At 42.1% G+C, this 18,849-nt stretch overlaps 1 non-coding gene across 1 annotated transcript; it reads left to right on the top strand.

Annotated features, from left to right (window-relative positions):
• The first annotated feature begins 7,510 nt into the window (after nt 1–7,510).
• LOC123600075 lies at nt 7,511–7,662 on the top strand. Its single transcript, XR_006713466.1, has one exon. It is a non-coding gene; the product is annotated as a U12 minor spliceosomal RNA (small nuclear RNA).
• Nucleotides 7,663–18,849: the final 11,187 nt, after the last annotated feature.

Genomic DNA, 18,849 nt, shown 5'->3' with positions numbered 1-18,849 from the left:
CATTAAAAAAAAAAATAAAATCAGGCTAAATATTTTGTAAATCTTATCCAGAGAGAGCATTCCCAACCATTAGAAATTCAAGTAAGCAAAATATTACTGGCAGGAAAAACTTCACATTGATTCTAAACGAACACGAACCATTTTTTATGCTTCCGAAACCAGTTCCCCGCCCCCCCCCCAACCACCCACAATAGGAAGATCATGGATTTAAATGCTATTTACCTCCTGTGCAATTTTCACTCATTTCTTTCTTGTCAGTTGCCCCTGTAATTTGTCTGCTCCTTTAATTTTTTTTTTCATGTTTATTTATTTGAGAGAGAGAAGGGGACAGAGGACCTGAAGTGGGCTCCATGCTAACAGCAGAGAGCCTGGTGCCGGGCTTGAACTCATGAACCGTGAGATCAGGACCTGAGCTGAAGTTGGATGCTTAACCGACCGAGCCACCCAGGGGCTCCTAATGTGTCAGCTTCTTGAAGGCTGTCTGTGGGTGTCTTCATGAAAGTCTGTTGTCCTTATAACAGTCCTTCCTGGTCTATTATTAGCTCTGATTTGAGCCCTGTCCTCACCCTCTGTCCTTCATCTCCAGCACCCATAACTTTTCGTGCTGTTATCTAATTTTGAGCAGGAACATTCTTTGCCAAGCATGGAAGGGGTGTGCCTTTGGAGGAGGCAAATCCAGCTCTTTTTGTTTTTATTAGTTAGAAAGAAGAATCTAGGTCTCAGCAATAACTGAGATAAGTAAAGAATACACCAGGGACCTAAAATATACAAGCTACCTGGCATTGAAAACAAAGAGCTGCCTAATCCCAGGAGGGCATCTGAACTGTTAGTTTGAATGGCATCCTAAGCAGTTACCTACTAGCCCTCATCTTCTGGGGAGAAACATTAGGGACTCAGTCCAGAAATTACATCCTGAGACTCATATTAAAATGACTACCGTCTGATTGCACGTGACTCGTCGGCACTTGTGTGGGAGCAAGACTGGGACGATGGGAGTCCGTCACCTGCTCTGTGATGGTGTTTGGATACCACCTTCATTAGCGCTTCCTGGGGATGTGGTATCCATGTTGCCGTCTGTCCAGCATATCCCTCCCTCAGAGCAAGGTTGATTTCTTGGGGATAATTACTTATTTCTGGGTTAGTGCCGGGATAGCACGTCGAAGGCTCTCCCTGACATCATACCCTCTTATTCCATATAACTACAGCCCTGAAACCTTCAGCTCTGAAAAAATGCTAGCGATTGAGTGGCCAAAAGGGAAGAATCCTTGCACCATTAAAAGCCTCCATGACCACCTCGACCTCTGAGCCTTCCCAATGATGTTTCAACTTCCCTGAAGCCCAGGGCTGAGTTCCAGCTGGTTAGGTGATGGACAACTGTCTCCACCACTGTCCAAGGAGGCTGCGAATGCCCTAAGATTCAGGTGTCCCTCAGGGGCTCTACCCAACTTTCACCTGATGCTCAGCACATGTTCACTTGTTGCCTGACAACTTTTCGTGGGGTTCTTATTCTCCCGACGAAATTAGAAGATCTTTCAGAAGCAGGGGATCGTCAACTGTCTGTAGCTTGCAGGGAAGCCCTGAAAATTTCTATGGCTGTGGCATGTGTGTGCGTGTGATTGACAATCAGACAGATAATGGCGAGTAAGAGGAGAAGGAGGAGGAGAAGTCAGCGGGAGATAGATATCAATAGAACCAACGGAATCCGAAGAGTGACACAAAGATCCAAGGTTCGAGAGCCCTGCACTCAAGCAGGACATGGAACCTACCGTAATCCTGGGCTAATGGTGCCGTCGTTTGTGTCTTGTCGTTTGATGTTTGGAGTCTTGGGATATCTCCGGATATCTATCCGGAGGCAAGATGGTTCAGAGGCTACGAAAAAAGCCAAAGAAACTGTTCAGTGGAGGGCGGCTGCGAAGTTTCTCTTCACCTCCCTCTCTCACCCTGGCTGCCACCCTCAAGGGCTCCCGCAGCCTGTGGAACCACAGACGGCGTCTCCTCCAGGCAGAACTAGGACAGAGGCTGCTCTCAAGCAGATTTGGCTCTTACTGGTGGTCCAGTTCCATTTGAGCCCTTTTACTAGAACGTCCCAAGAATCACAGCAGGGGGAGGCGGAGGGGAGGGGGCCAGAGGCATCTTAAACTGCTGATATCAGGAAGCCCCAGGGGCCAGGAGCAAAGTGCAGATGCCTGGGGCACCTGCCTCAAAGTGGTCAGTAGTAGTTGCAGTGGGAGTGGCAATGGGGTCAACCCTGTTCCAGGGGGTGGGGGACAACCAGGACCCAGCTCCTGGGTGCCTGCTGCCGTTGGTGCTGCTTCTTGTCTGTTCTTCCTCCCAGAGCTTCAACCCCTGATGGATAGGTCTGCTCCGCTGAGAAGGGTGAAAATGGCCAAGGGTTCCAGCAAGAGCTTGACCATTTGAGCAATGGCAATGGGGCAAGACCGGTGGCGGGTAAAAGGCAACGAGCAGGGCAGGGAGCGAGAGGGGGTGACAGGTGAGGGAGGACGTATGCCTGAGGCCTCCGGGAAGGTGCCACGGAGATCCAGGAGGAATAAAAGCATGGATGGAGAAAGGAACCAGAGTGTTCTGCGTGTCTCCTCCAGGCCAGGTTCCTGAGCTCAGCAATCTGCATTTTTATCATGCTGATTTATTTTTGCTTTCGATTAGGAAATATTTCAAATACGCAGAAGGGTACAGAAAATGACATCGTGGCTACGCGTGTAAGCGCGTCTAGCTAGAGCAGGTGTCAACATGTTGTCGCCTTTCTTCCCATCCCTTCCGAGGTCTTTCTCAGCATCGGGACCTTCAATACTTGAAGGGATTGCTTGGAGACCTGTGGTAGAAGGCCAGCTACCACACTTTTGAAACCAAATAAGCAAGCAAGTCAAAACAAACATTTGGCTTCCAAGAAGGCCGATTGTGATGTGATTCTTGTTTTTATTTCTTTTAATGTGTGTGTCTGTGTGGTTTTTTTTTTAAGTTTTATTTTGTTTAAGGAATCTCTACGCCCAACATGGGGCTTGAACTCGTGACCTTGCTGAGATCAAGAGTCGCGTGGTCTTCCGACTGAGCCAGTCAGGCGCCCTGGATTCTTGCTTTTAGTATCTGTTCACGTACTGTGTTAGGTCTTATTTTCAAAAATATTTTAATGATTTTTTTTATTATAGGGAATTTCACTCCTTTATCCCCTCTTTACACGACCGTTTCTGTTTCCTCGTGCTCTCGTGCATTTTCCTCCTTTTTATGAAGTTGCAATCATAGTTTTTTATGTAATTCTGAGTTCTATTTCCCCTGTGTCATGGCCACAAAATATTATTTCATAAACTTCCATTTTACTCCACGGTTAGCAACCACGGTAAAGAGTAATGCTTGCTGGCCATTCCGTTGAGCTTATGTGCCCAAATTTCCTTTGGGGGAAATATCATTTCCATTGGTTTCAGTTCACTCCTCTTCCAATTCCACATTATGATCATGAAGATCTATCAGATACATAGAATCGAGCCGATCATGCTCCTAATTTCATGGCACGTAATCACCATCATTCCCTGCTGAAGTCCCCCTCTTTTATTATTTTGTTTTATTTTATTTTATTTTGTTTTATTTTATTTTATTTTATTTTACTTTCCTGTCTTTTCACTCCTGGTCCCCAGTCTCATTCTTTTCCTTGCCTCTGGTAGATTCACTATATGCTTTCCCAAATGACTTTCAGTAAGTTTCCTTATATGTGTGTCCATGACAAATGTATAGTATTGCTTTCTGTTTTAGAAAATGTACTTAAAAGGTATTGTGCCCCAAATCAATTCTGTTTCTTACTTTCTTTTTCCAGCCAGCCCATAGTTTTGAGATCAGTCCATGTTGCCGTATGTACAGCCGACTCCCTCCTTCCCCTGTGCTTTGTTCTGCTATCTACTGTATGTGTGGGGCGCGTTTTCCTTTACTTTCACATTTTTTTAACGTTCACTCATTTTTGAGGGACAGAGAGAGACAGAGCGTGAGTGGGGGAAAGGCAGAGAGAGAGGGAGACACAGAATCCGAAGTAGACTACAGGCTCTGAGCCATCAGCACAGAGCCTGATGTGGGGCTCAAACCTACAAACAGTGAGATCATGACCTGAGCTGAAGTCGAACGATTAACTGAAGGAGCCACCCAGGCGCCCCTTTGCTTTCACAGTTTTTGATGGACAAATTCATGGTTTCTAACTTCTGGAACCCCCAACGCTGTACTCAACACACTACCATATGGTCTCTTGGGCATCTGAGAGAGAATATTTGGGGGATATAGACTCAGGAGTAGAAAAACTGTGTCTGAGGGTAATGGTGTGCTCAGTTTTACAAAATCCTGCCAAATTGCTCTCCAAATGAGCACACAGGCTATGGTTCCATGAGCAGTGCATGAGAGTTTGTGTTTTTCTACATCCTCGCCAACAAATGATTTTATCAAAGTTCTGAAACTTTTGACAATCCGATGGGTTAAAATAGTATTTCAGGGTTGTTTACCTTTGCCTTTCTCTGATGCTAGGGAGGGGTCAGTTTTCTTCTGTGAATTGCATAGAATTCAAGTCCATTTTCCTACTGGGTGTCCTATCTTTTTTATCCTCTCAGTTGTAGGAGCTCCACTGACATGCTAAAAGTGCGAAACTTGCCTGATCCTTTTCTAGTCACATTAAAAATGAACTGTGAACAATTTACCTATGTCCGGAAAAACTGACCCACAAGGTCAAGTATTTGTTGCCGTAACATCACCTGTCAATGTCAAAGCGGGGAGAAGAGAAAAGGTCACAAGAGGGGAGGCGCTCGGAGCTGCAAACACTTGAGCTTTTATTTGCAAGTGAGAAAAACTGAACTCATATTTAAGCATAAAGGAGAATTGTATTGACTCACAAAAATTCAGGGCCGTCAGACTTCAGGCAATGGTGGGATAGAGGGGTTTAAACACATCATGTTTTCATCTCTGGGTTCTGCCTTCTGCATTGATTGACCTTACTCCTGGACAGACTTCCTGGCTTGCAGCAAATGGCCCCGGGGGCCCTTCAGGCTGGTGCTTGTGTTCTCTGCAGCAAGGGGAGTGTTTTGATCCCATTAAGGGCCGAGGGGGAGTTTGTACTCAAACAAGATTACTGAGACCCTAATCAGCAAAACAAAATCAAAATGTGACTGTAGTAAAATTCATAACTCTAATAAGTTATAAATTCTTTTCTAGTCACATTAGTGACTGTAGTAAGTTACAAATTCTATATTCTATGAAGCCCAATTCTTCTTTATGCTTTACAAATTAAATTACAAGTCTTATCATCTATTTATAAACCTAGCAAATTTCAGCCGTCACTTTTAAGAGCGCTTGTATAAGTTAACAAAATTCCCTTAAACATTTAAACTGCATTAATAAATTTAATATATTTAATTTCCTTTGAAGTCCTTCAAATGTCTGATTAACAAACAAACCTTCCCAAGTTCTTAGATACTATTCTGATAAATCACGTACATTAAACTGTACATTTGGGGAATCATAAATTCTCCTAAGTGTTCTTACACTGTTCACAACAGGAGTCAACTTCTCTTGCTCCTTTCATCCTAAAAACACAAGTCTAAATCAATTACCCAAATGCCTTTTTTACTTTGGAGTGACTAGATTCATCTGTTCAGTACTCAGATTCTCTTATGCATTACCAATGCTTCAAATATCCAATGAGTATAGACTGCTTTTTTTCCCATATTTAATGAGGTTGTATATAACCTGCAGTCTTGGTCAGGGCATAAGATAGCGTAGCATGCTGGAGGTATGTTTCTCACCATCCAGACAGACAAACAGAGCCCTCTTTGATGACCGTTAAACCAAGAGAGACTTCCAGTCCATGTGTGCCAATGGGATGGCCTTAGAGCCCTCTTCAAATTATACATTATTTAATTCTGAAATGAGATTAGAGATACAAACCCCTACCCAGATGCTTTCAACATTTGATTGGGTTCAGTGAACTATTAACTTTGATTCTGTTCTGAATTCTTTACCCAATTCTTTACGTATCCTTCTGACCACAACTCTAACAATTTTTCGTAAATACATCCCATTGGATTCTGCACACCTCTAGAGTTTCGGTCAGGCTCTGTAGTCACAAATCTAAGGTCATACTAATGACATTCCACAGAAGAAAAAGCCTCTTTCCAAGTGGAACCTACAATTGTAGGTGACAGCACTTGCTTGGTTCCGTTTGAGTCATGTGCCCACAGAAATAATTTCTGTACCCTAGGCTATGAGATATTTGGAATAGCCTATCTTGAGAAAGAGACTTTCTTTTCCTTCTGTTCACATTAGGAGAAAAATGTATATTTAATACATACATTCATAATTAACTGAACATAACTATATACAAATGTGGCTATGTGTATCTTGTAGGGAGTTTTATGGTAGATAAAATCATGATATGAAAATATCTACATGTTCTTTTTTTTTAAAGGACAGATGTTGAATTTTTTCTCAGATTGTGAATTTTGACAATTGCCTTTCAGAAATCAGAAAGATGATCATATTATTTTTCCATGATTTATTAAAGCGCTAAGTTAGATTCCAAAATGGTAAATTATATTAGATTCTCTAATATTGAAGCTTTCATCACTAATATGAATCCCACCTAAAATCACGTGTTATTGCTTTAAAGTCCTGACAGAATCTTCTGGCTACTATTTTCTTCTATTAGATTGATAATTATAATTGAGATTCCCCTATAATTGTCTTTTCCATGCATTTTCTTTGTCAGGTTTGGGTATTATTTGTTAACTCTGATTTTCAAAAAAAAGACAAAGAAAAAAAAGGAAGATTTTCTCCTTACTCTATGCTCTGGAACAATTTAAACTAAATTGGGACCATCTGTTCCTTAAAATGTTGATAGAATTATTTCCCTTTCTTTCTCTCACTGTCTTTTCTTGCAACTTTCTCTATTTCTTCCATGATAATTTGCTTAGAAGCTCTGTGCTGTCTACACTGTCTTTTGGTAATTCTCACTTTCTGATAAAGTCATCAGTTACATACAGATTCTCAAAATTATTGGCTCCAGATTTGAGCAGAGTGTTCCGTAATTTGTCAAATATCTTTGAGCCAGATCATTTTTGCATCCTCCTTATGCATATGTAATTCCTACCCCTTTCACTGATTCGATCAGACCAGGGTTGATCAGCCTTGGCACCACTGATGTTTTGGGCCAAACAGGCCTCTGTCGTGGGGCCTGTCCTGGTGTTGTAGTAGAGGCCCAGGCAAGCATAAGGTCCTCCTCCTCCTCCAGCTTTACTCCTTCCTATCCTGGCATTGGAGTCTGTTTTGCAACATCCCTACCTCTACCCGCCAGATACCAGTAACACCAGCTGTTACCCTGTTGCGACAACCGAAAATATCTCCAGACATTGTCAAATGTCCCCTAGGGAAGGGGACGGGCAAAATCACCCACGTTGAGAACTCCCGGGTTAGACAATCATTTTTCTAAATTTTTAAAATTTCATTTTGTATTTAAAGAAACAACCGTTGGATCTCTTAAACTTATGAGTAGGGAAACATGATGACTTCGGATGATGCTCGAATCCTCACTGCTTATGTGACACAAATTTTTGAGTGGGTAAAGGTTGCCTCTGGGGTGACCCGCCTGCTTTGCGGGGTGCCTTGGAGTTGGTGATCTGCCTGCGAGTCTTTAACCCTGAAAGAATAGTCTGGTATGAAGGTAATAAACGAGGTGGAGAAGGGAAAAAAAAAAAAAAGCCCTTGGATTCATTCTTTTGGTCCTATCAGTCTTTAGTCTCCTGATGTATTAATTTCTACTTTTATCTTTATTATTTTTGTTGGGCTTTCTTTGGCTTTTTTTTTTTTTTTCTCCTAAATACCTGGATTGGCTGCTTCATTTATTTATTACCATTCTTAGCTGTTTCACTCCATGGAGTGAAGTGGGTTGCCAGGGGGTGTCTGTATCCCCAGCCCAGCCATGCGCAGGGATCTTCTTGTTCCACACTAATGGTCACTGGCTCACTCATGGATGTTTCATCGCCAGGTAGAAATCCGTGTTTTGCCAGCTCTTCCCAAAGTTCCCAGTTCTCTCCATGATTTGCATTTTTAGTGTTCTCGATTTTCCTTGAGGACTGAGTTGCCATTATTATTTATTTTCCTGTGTGCATTTGGTTCATTTCAGAGTGGAAAAAAGGGCAGACTTGCCTTTGATCCACCATATAATCCAAATCCAATGTACTAATTATGTAGGGTTTGATTTGGGCAAACTATATTGTGGGCTGCTGATTTCAACAATTACGCGCGATTCGGAGGAACGGTTACTTGTCATGTCACTTGCTTAGACCAGTCCTCAGAACCATGAAACAAAGCTTGATTTTGATGCACTAAATTGCCCTACCCCTCTACCATTAGAAATGGCAACAGACAAATCCCAGTTTGATGCATTAATGATTTAAAATAATGCTTTTCTCTCCACAGAGGCATTTCGTGAGTGATGAGTTCTATATACCTGGTGGCTCAGTGTTTCTCATGATTGGAGGAGAAAGTGCCACCAGCAAAACGTGGATGTCAAGGAGCATTACCTGGATGGAAAACAGTGAGAGGTGAGAGCCCTCTGCTTCCCTGTGGAAGCAAAGACTTTATGGACAAAGCCAGCCAACCTCACACACTTAACAAGTTGTTCATACGCTTTTGTAAACAGGACAATACTCTTCGTGTCTTTCAACTACAATATCACGTTCAGAATTTAAACTTGCAACGATAGATACGCTGTCAGTCTCAAAATTCTCTCCCGTTAGGCTGGGAAGACTTGAAATTAATGAAATTTAAACTCTGAAAACGACCCGCCACTCGGAGGCAGTAGCGACCATTTTATTAAAAACAGTTTGTCACTGTTAAGCGAAATGTCAAATTTTAGCTTGCGGTGGCAACACGGGGACAGAGTAAAAAGATCTAGTTGTTTTTCAGGATCTTATTCTTCCCACTTAGTCTTGTTGTGTTTCGTGCAGTGGAAACGTGATTTTTTTTTTTTTTTTTACCTACTTATAATTACTACATATACAATCAGACCAAATGAATTATAAGGTGCTCTAAAAGTTTGAAAGACACCAAATATTTGGGGCCAACAGTTTGACTCTCTTTTTATTTTTTTTAATGTTTTATTTTTATTTTTGACAGAGACAGAGACAGAGACAGAGCATGAGCGGGGGAGGGGCAGAGAGGGAGACACAGAATCGGAAGCAGGCTCCAGGCTCCGAGCTGTCAGCACAGAGCCCGACGCGGGGCTCGAACTCACAGACTGTGAGATCATGACCTGAGCCAAGTCGGACGCTCAACCGACTGAGCCACCCAGGCGCCCCTTGACTCTCTTTTTAAAGGGAACATGCGTTGCCTTTTTACAGCCCTGAGCGTGCCATTAATGTCAGTGAAATGATATCTTTATTATATGAGTCATAATTCTTGGTACCGTTTAACAGTGGAAAACTATTAATAACTTTAGGTTAATAGCATAGGTCTCTTCCTACCTTCAAAAAAAGTGATTTTGGAATTCGAAGTCGCTGACTCTTTTATGATGTGGTGACAGTCCAGTAATTTCGCGGGCTCTGCATTTCTTCCTTAGAAGCTGTGAGTTGTCAGAATTTTGTTATTCCATAAAAGGCTTCAAGGCTAGGTTTTCTGTATTGTCCTGCAACATTGTGTTTTTCAAAAATGGAAGTACTTGACCAAATTCACAGCTTGTAACGATGAAGTCAGGAACAGTGGTTGACTAATACGCTCCACGTAATTAATCTGTAACCCATCAAAGGGATCCAATCACAACCCATTGGCGGTGTGGAGTTGCCTGTTCCTGGGACAACACTCATTAGCCCTAAGTGTTTACAGTACCCCACCTTCCCCTATTTGCTCCAGAAAATCCTTTATTAGCCAGGTCCCTTCCCCACCTCTCATGCCTGCTCTACCTTCTAATCATGAAGGACGAGAGCACCCTGATGGCTGGGAGGGAGATTCGATTTAGCCACACAAGGAAAAAATTCTGGCAAGAGTGAAACAATGATGCTTGAGTTGGTGTTAAGAGAGTAAGAGTTTGGTGTTTGAGAGTTTCCTCAACAGAATTAGGAAGGGACAGGAGCTTCCTCAACAGAAGCAGAAGGGACTGAGGCGGGTTATGACCTCTAACCCTTTTGATGTGCTTTGAGGTGCACCTGCTAAGAATAAAGTTCCCTTTTCATTACTATTGGTTGTTGGGTTGTGCTTCTTTATTTTTGTTTATTTATTTTGTAAATGTTTATTTATTTATTTTGAGAGAGAGAGAGAGAGAGAGAGAGAGTGAACGAGCACAAGCAGGGAGAGGGGCGGTGCAGAGACAGAGGGAGATTGAGAGTCCCAAGCAGGCTCCCCGCTGTCAGAGCAGAGACCGACATAAACCCTCATAAACCCTGAGATCATGACCTGAACTGAAGTCAAGAGTTGGAAGTTTAACTGACTGAACCACCCAGGTGCCCCTGGACGGTGCTTCTTTAAACGTGACTTCATAGAGTGGACCCTAAGCGACATGAAACCCCTCCTCATCATTTATTCAGGGTACCTCCCTATCTATCTAGAATGCCAAGTTTAAGTTGACAGCGATTAAGAGATCACTATTCTATTAACTTTGAAACAATAATTTTTAAAATAAATATTTAAAAAGCAAATTTTTTAGCATGCATTACTTCGTCCTGGACTTCTATTTGTCATGCTGTTATGGTATATGATTATCATGTAATATAATAAGGACTGTATTAATACTTGTATAACATATGTGAGTCATATAAGCCTCTGTTTTAAGTTTATTTATTTATTTTGAGAGCGTGTGCATGCACACACATGAGTGGGGGAGGGGCAGAGAGAGAGGGGGAGAGGATCCCAAGCAGGCTCCGTGCTGTCAGCACAGAGCCCGATGTGCGACTCAATCTAACAAACCAGGAGATCATGACCTGGGCTGAAATCAAGAGTCGGACGCTTAACCTACTGAGCCGCCCAGGTGCCCCAAACCTCTGTTTTTTAGTGGCATTTTTTGATAACTTTTTTTTTCTAGTTTTGAAACTGGCATTTTGGGGGAAAGTATAGAAGATTACAGAGAAAGAAATGTTATTCATAGTCTGACCTATTAAATTGTTGCTAAAATCTTGGCTTTCAAAACAAAATGTACCTAAGGTTTTATATCTTATTTTTTTTTCTTCTGTAATAACATTGCTGTGGCTGGGAAAGGTAGTTTTAATTCTATAAGCCTAGCTGATTTTTTTTTTCTAAGAGAAAGAAATGGAGAAAAAAAAAAAAAATTAAGGGGCGCCTGGGTGGCGCAGTCGGTTAAGCGTCCAACTTCAGCCAGGTCACGATCTCGCGGTCCGTGAGTTCGAGCCCCGCGTCAGGCTCTGGGCTGATGGCTCGGAGCCTGGAGCCTGTTTCCGATTCTGTGTCTCCCTCTCTCTCTGCCCCTCCCCCCGTTCATGCTCTGTCTCTCTCTGTCCCAAAAATAAATAAACGTTGAAAAAAAAAAAAAAAAAAAAAAGAAATGGAGAATGGATATTTGGGGACAGCCAGTGTTCTCTGTCACAGGTTTCTAGTAGTGAAATACTGGGTCAAAAGTTCCTTTGCCTTCAGAAGATCCTGATATAGGTCCCAGAGTGTTCCCCAGAAATGTTCTCCTACTTTATTCTGTCCAGTAGTCACTGGAGTGCCTGCTTCATCTAGCTTTTGGTAACATTTAGTATTATCATTGACACAGGTGTTTGACAGTTTGATAGGTGAAAAAAATAAATCATTACCAAATTTGCACTTTTCTGATTAGTAGGACTAAATTTCTTTTTCATGTGTTCATTGGCCATGTGTATTTCTTCTAATGTGAAGTGTTTTTTTTAAATGTCTTTAGCCCCTATTTGATGTTTACACTCAGCCACGTGAAATTAGTATCTCCAGCAAGGAGATAGGGGGTAATTTGTTGTTGTTGTTGTTCTTTGGTGTTGAAGATTAAAAACAACCTTAACACACACAATGGACTTCCTTAGCCTTACCGAAAACCCTACTGAAAAACAACAGAACGGTAAAGTGTTACTTGCTCCCTTATAACTTAGGAAATTCAAGCCCATATTGGCTTTCTCTGGATGCAGCAGGCAACCCAAAAAGACTAGAAAATATCCTCCACTTGATTAACCATGGATCCTCTAAAGTCTCAGAAAAGTAGCGAAGCAATGCCAGCTTCTCTCTTTCCACTAAGGGCTACGTTTGGAGTCCTGCCGATAGCTTATTGCGAGGGGCGCCCAATGCGCCCAGTGCCTGAGGGAAGACCATCTTGCGATGGAGGGGAGTCTGGAGCTCCCATCAGGGGCGCCCAGGTCGGGAAGGACAAATGCAAATGAGACTTGAGAAATAGAAACTCCTCCTCCTCCTGCTGCCTGCCTTTGTGTGTAACTATTCACCAGAATGTCCTTCTGCCCATTCTCATTCAAGTGTTTCAAGTGGAATGGGGGTAAAAATCTCAATGTGCTTTCAACATTTGCATTTTGGCCTCTTGGTCAAGCAGGTTTAAGTGCCATGTTATTTTGCCCTAACGGTTGTCATAAGGAAGTGTGATTGCGTTTTAATGATAGAGACCTACGTACTTACAGCCTCCACTATCTCCGCAGCAGCCAAGCCCTGCCAACTTCCAAAACATCATGGCAGAGAAAATGGCACTTGCCAACAATACATGGGTCTCGTTTGGTGGTTCTCAGGCAGGGTTCCCTGCAGTGTGGTTGAGGATAAATACCCCAATCTGTTTGCTGCATGCAGCTGTGGGCAACAGTGGAATGATCCAAGCAAAAGCTGACCTTTCTGATGAGTACACATTTGACGGAGAAAGATATTTCTGTAAGTGGGTGAACCACTTCCTACGTCAGTTGATCACTCACGGGGTCATCCAATTTGAGCTGTGTCTACCCCAACCCCACCGTTGGCTACAACTTCGCGAGAGACACCCAGGCTACAACCAGCTGATAGTTATTTTATCCATTTCTAAAGGCAGCTGACAGGCTTGGCTTTAAATGGGTGACCTCAATTGTGACGTGAATAGCGAAGTAAGACATCATCTAGAATTTCCGAAGAAGTCAAAGTAAAGCTCTTATTTTTGATGGGTAGAATTTTCAAATTTCCGAGTTGCCTTTTAATTCTTCTCTTTTCAATAACCTGCAAGAGTTAACTATTTCATGGTAAATTATATATAATTACCGTCTTGGGATTGGGGGCACCCATCATTCACATGAAACTGAGAAAGGCATTAAACTTCTTCTAATCAGATAAATACTTCGGAAGCAAATAATCTCAGATTGCACGTTAGGTGGGACTTGCTATGACATTTAAATGTTAAATATTCAATGGTGAACAAGTACTGAATTTCTAGCTTCCCTAGCCTTACTACATGCTTATTCTCCTCTAAGCCTATAATGCCCCCAAATTGCATTTCTATTCTCCCGCCTCTTTTAGACAGCAGGGCTGTGTCCCAGTTGATTAATAGATCAAGACTTGCAGAATATAGCTATACTTCTCTGCTCTAATATTGACTTTTTGTTCCATCCTGACAAAAGTCATTTGATTTTTCAGTTTCTAGATCTATATATAAGAAGGAGGTCACAGAGCACTTACAAGAATTGCTTTGTTCTGGTGTTCTGATGCTTGAATTATCAAAATTAAATCATAGTAAATGACCTTGAGTCATTTTTTTTTCTATATCCTAGAATACCTTGAAGCCACTCAAAATTCTCTGGCTGCACATTATAGGAACCCCAAGAAACGGTGACATAGGCTTCCGAGGTTATGGTGGAGATGCCAGAAAGCCCGGAGCACGATGGTAAACTGATTAAAGTTTTCAAGTAAGTGAAGGTTTGGGCATGAGACTACAGAGTTTCAGTCCTGAAAGCTTGATATGAACTTGAATTTTCCACTATCACCAACATTTCTCTTAGCTAAGGCCTATTGCTTTGAGGCAACTTACTGAGGTATTGCACTACTAAATAATTTGGAGAATTTATCACCATCATGTAAGGTCCTAGCCTTAACAGATACTTTTCATCTGGGTGGGGATGAAGATTGGAGAGAGAGATGTTGGATTCCACAGCAGAAAGCTCAAAGTGGGCAGGTGAGAGAAGGTACAAAGGACGGGCACCCGTAAGTCCCTTAGAGAAGGAGCAAGGACCATGAGGGAAGGGAACATCCCTGGTCACCAGCCACGCAGTATTTATCTTGTATTAAACGTGAGGACTTTGGGCTGTTGAAACCACAACTGGTTCTAGGAGTCTATCAGGGGCTGAGCACAAGTGTCTTTTCCACGGGAGATGGTGTCTCCTGTAACACAGGAAAGTCTTGCATATGATTGCTGGCTTTGAGTGTGGCTTTAAATGAGAGTAAAAGAGGTTCTCCTCAGAAAATAGAATTCTATTGAAGAGAAGAATGTGGGAGAAGAAAATCAGATCGAATCACAGGATAGAAAGTAGCGATTCTCAATGCGTCCTTGAAGGGTGATCACGTGTCTGTCTTGTGAGGTACTCTTCAAAGGCTACACATAGTTGTACACTTTCATGGGTTGCAGGATTAAGAAAAAAGGGGGAGGCAGTTTCTTATTTCAGATGCTGAGGAAAGGCAAGAAGCACTTCGGAAAGTGTCTGCGGACCTATTTTGGAAAATGAGGATTTTGCTAGCTAGGGAAGGGCCTGAGACATAGAAACCTCGTGTTCAGACCTTATCAACTATTACTCACAGTTTTGTCCCTCCCTTGGTTTCCCAAGGGTTAATTTTCATAACCAGATCCACTCTGTGGAGGGTGAGGAATTCGAGTCAGGGGAGGTCATTTCCTCAAATATTGCTTTCTAGGTGGCAAAGGTCACCTGACAGTTAACCAAGGGCCAAATCGAAGGTTCTGGAACTTAGCAGAACAAACAGTGGGAGGTGGATGGATATATTTCGGGGGAGGCTCATGACGTAACCTGGCTTCTGTGATCAGCTCGCTTTGATTGTATAAGTTAGGGGTCACTGAAAAACTCACAAAATTTAGGGAAGAAAGTCTACATCGAGGGGAGGGGGACCCCAGTACACTAGATCATTCTCAAGGCACTTCACAGCTGTTCTAAACCAATCGCTGCAGCATTTAACGTGGCAGAATTGTGATGGATAGCATTCTCTTTTAATCAGATGAAGTTCCTTGCTATTTTGTTTTTAAATTTCTATAAACTTTAAAACAGTATCGTGACCAATTAAAACTCCCTAGGTGGAAGCCATTTTTAACTTATATTGGTATTTAAACCATAGATTCTAGTTACCTTTTTTGGAATTCCTTAACACTTGACTTGATGTTTTAGAAACCAGGGTCCTATGGAGCCTGTAAGAGGCTCAAGCTAATGAGATTCGGAGCACGAGAGATGGTCTGTTTTGTGCCACAAAAGAACTTCTAGCCCCATCAACTATGCATGCAATGGTGTAAATATAGCACCTCTAATGAGAAGTTAGCTTAAAATACACAGCCTGCCAATGGTGAATCAGCAGCAGCAGCCGAAGAACATACCAGAAGAACAGTGTGTGTAGGAGTGAAGGGATGAAGGCTTTTGGTAGAAGCTAACCAAGTCTTTCAGGTGTGGGAGAACCACCCTGAGTCCTGACAGTTGTTTCCTGAAGGTCATAACCACCCCTCGGCCCCCTGGTCTCTTCTGTCCCACTCCATGGCCAATGCCCCACGGAATCCTAGAAGTCAGACCTGACCAGAGAATGTTTTGTCTGGTTCGGAACTAAGGAAACTGAAGCCCAGAGATGTTTAACCATAAGGTTCCAATATGGCCAATTGGAGGGAAGAATTTAGTCGGAAACCAAGGGACGTTTTGTTCCACTGTAGGAAGGACATGACATCAAGGCCATAACTAGGTCATGTTCACCACAACCAAGCCTGCATTTTTAAATGTTTATTTATTTTTGAGAGAGAGAGCACAAGCTGGGGAGGGGCAGAGAGAGAGGGGGACAGAGGATCTGAAGGAGGCTCCACACTGACAGAAGAGAGCCTGAGGCAGGTCTCGAACTCACGGACCAGGAGATCATGACCTGACCCAAGTGGGACGTTTAACCGACTGAGCCACCCAGGTGCCCCAAACCTGCATTTAGTATGGCAAATCCACAACGAATAAAGAAACCCATGACAGTAAACACAGCTTCTAAAAGATAATTTCTACGGGGTGCCTGGGTGGCTCAGTCGGTTAAGCGTCCCACTTCGGTCAGGTCATGATCTCACGGTTTGTGAGTGAATCCCTGCTTGGGATTCTCTCCCCCTCTCTCTCTGCTCCCCCTGCTCCCTGCCACTTACACCGTCTCTGTCTCTCTCCAAGTAAATAAACTTTAAAGACCCTTAGCCTATAATTCTGACCTGTTTTATTTGTTTGGTTCATTTTGGTACAAGCTGTTTCTCCACACCATTCAGAGATTTGCTAAAAAATGTTTGCCACTTTAGCCTTTATTCAAAGGGTTAGGCCTCTTGAATTCTAATGTTTGGTATCTACAGCTTGAAGGTATCCTGACATAGAATGCTTTCGTTTCATATTCCAAAGAAACATTTAGGAACGATCTTATGCCTAGGAGCCAAAGCAATGTTCTATTATTAAAAAATAGACTTTCCTACCAAACTGTTATAGAAAGAAATTGTAACTACAGTGATTATCCGGTTATCAGACCCCTAGTTTCAGACAATAGATTGTGGTTCTTTGGAAAATGTTTTATAACCTCAAAGCACCTGCAATATTAAACAGGAGATTGATATCTGGAATAGAAGTATGCTTCTTTTTTTTCTATAAAAATTTACTGGGCAAAACAAAGGGATTAACAAAGAGTCAATCCTTGAAATTAAAAACAAAATCTGAAAAAAAAAGAGAATTTTGCCTTTGGTTGCACGTCTTTGTAGTACTCCCAATACCATTACCACCATATTTATCTAGTACTTTTTTTCTTTTTTTTTTTTTAATTTACATCCAAGTTAGTTAGCATATAGTGCAACAATGATTTCAGGAGTAGATTCCTTAATGCCCCTTATCCATTTAGCCCATCCCCACTCCCACAAACCCTCCAGTAACCCTCTGTTTGTTCCCCGTATTTAAGAGTCTCTTACGTTTTGTCCCTCTCCCTGTTTTTATATTATTTTTGCTTCCTTTCCTTTGTGTTCATCTGTTTTGTGTCTTAAAGTCCTCGTATGAGTGAAGTCACATGATATTTGTCTTTCTCTGACTGACTCATTTCGCTTAGCATAATACCCTCCAGTTCCATTCGTGTAGTTGCAAATGGCAAGATTTCATTCTTTCAATTGCCAAGTAATACTTCATTGTATGTATATACCACATCTTCTTTATCCACTCATCCATCGATGGCCATTGGGCTCTTTCCATACTTTGGTTATTGTTTATCTAGTACTTTTGACATACAGGACCTCTCCTTATTTACTCTGCACATTGGATATTGGATGAGTTTACTGGGACCACCATAACAACATAGCACACAATGGGTGCCTTAAGCAGCAGAAATGGATTTTCTCAGTTTGGGAAGCTGGAAGTCCTAGATCAAGGTACAGACACAGTTGGCTTCCTCTGAGGGCCTCTCTCCTTGACTTGCCAATGGCTACCTCTTGTCACTTCATCCTCATGTCCTTCTTGCAAGAGCACCCTGGTGTCTCTTCCACTTATAAGGACACTACTTAGCATGGATTGGGGTCCCACCCTAACATTTAACGTCACTTAACTTAATCACCTCTTTAGCTGTTATCTGTAACATACTTAAGTACTGGGAGTAGAGATTTCAACATCTGAATTTGGGGGGCGGGGACAATTCAGCCCATGACAGGTGCTAGCTCCATTTTACAGAGGAGGAAATGGAGGTCCAGGGAAATGAGTCACCAAATTCTTACTACACCAATTCTACCTAAATATGTAAGAAATGTAGAAACTTGTGTGACCATGAAAAATGTTAGGCTCAGTCTCCTATTTCAAATCACCTCGAATCTTTTTTTTTTTTTTCCGAGAAAGAGAAAGAGAGTGGGGGACGGGCAGGGGGGGAGGAAAGAGAGAATCTTGAGTAGCCTCCGTGCCCAGCTAGAAATGGGGCTCGATCTCACAACTGTGAAATCATGACCTGAGCTGAGATCAAGAGTCTGACACTTAAGCGACTGAGCCACCCAGGCACCCGACACAGCATCTACTTTTAAACCAATACTGGAAATTAGCTACAACCCTACCTTCCACAGTTAATGAGTTTATAGGTTTTTAAATTATTTAGGATAAAAGAATCTGAGGCTTTAATTCATCAAAGATAGCTTACCTTAAAACTATAGAATTCGGGGCGCCTGGGTGGCGCAGTCGGTTAAGCGTCCGACTTCAGCCAGGTCACGATCTCGCACTCCGTGAGTTCGAGCCCCGCGTCAGGCTCTGGGCTGATGGCTCAGAGCCTGGAGCCTGTTTCCGATTCTGTGTCTCCCTCTCTCTCTGCCCCTCCCCCGTTCATGCTCTGTCTCTCTCTGTCCCAAAAATAAAAATAAAATGTTGAAAAAAAAAAAAATTAAAAAAAAAACAAAAACAAAAAACTATAGAATTCACGTAAGGTATAAAAGAAATGATTTAAAATATTAGCATTTCTAATATCATATGTTCTAAAATTCTAGGATTTAGTGTGTGTATATATAAATATAGTTTCTTTCTTCTATGTTTATAAAGCCATAATGACTCTCATTCTGCCACTGACTAGCTGTGTGAACTGGGGCAAGTTATTTAACAATTTGGTGTGTCAGCCTCTTCATTCATAGAATAGCGATATTAATAATTCCTGCATTTGAGGTTATTATAA

Source organism: Leopardus geoffroyi, chromosome C1 (genome assembly GCF_018350155.1).
Source record: "Leopardus geoffroyi isolate Oge1 chromosome C1, O.geoffroyi_Oge1_pat1.0, whole genome shotgun sequence".
NCBI classification, from domain to species: Eukaryota; Metazoa; Chordata; class Mammalia; order Carnivora; family Felidae; genus Leopardus; species Leopardus geoffroyi.
This window is presented reverse-complemented; position numbering and strand designations above follow the sequence as displayed.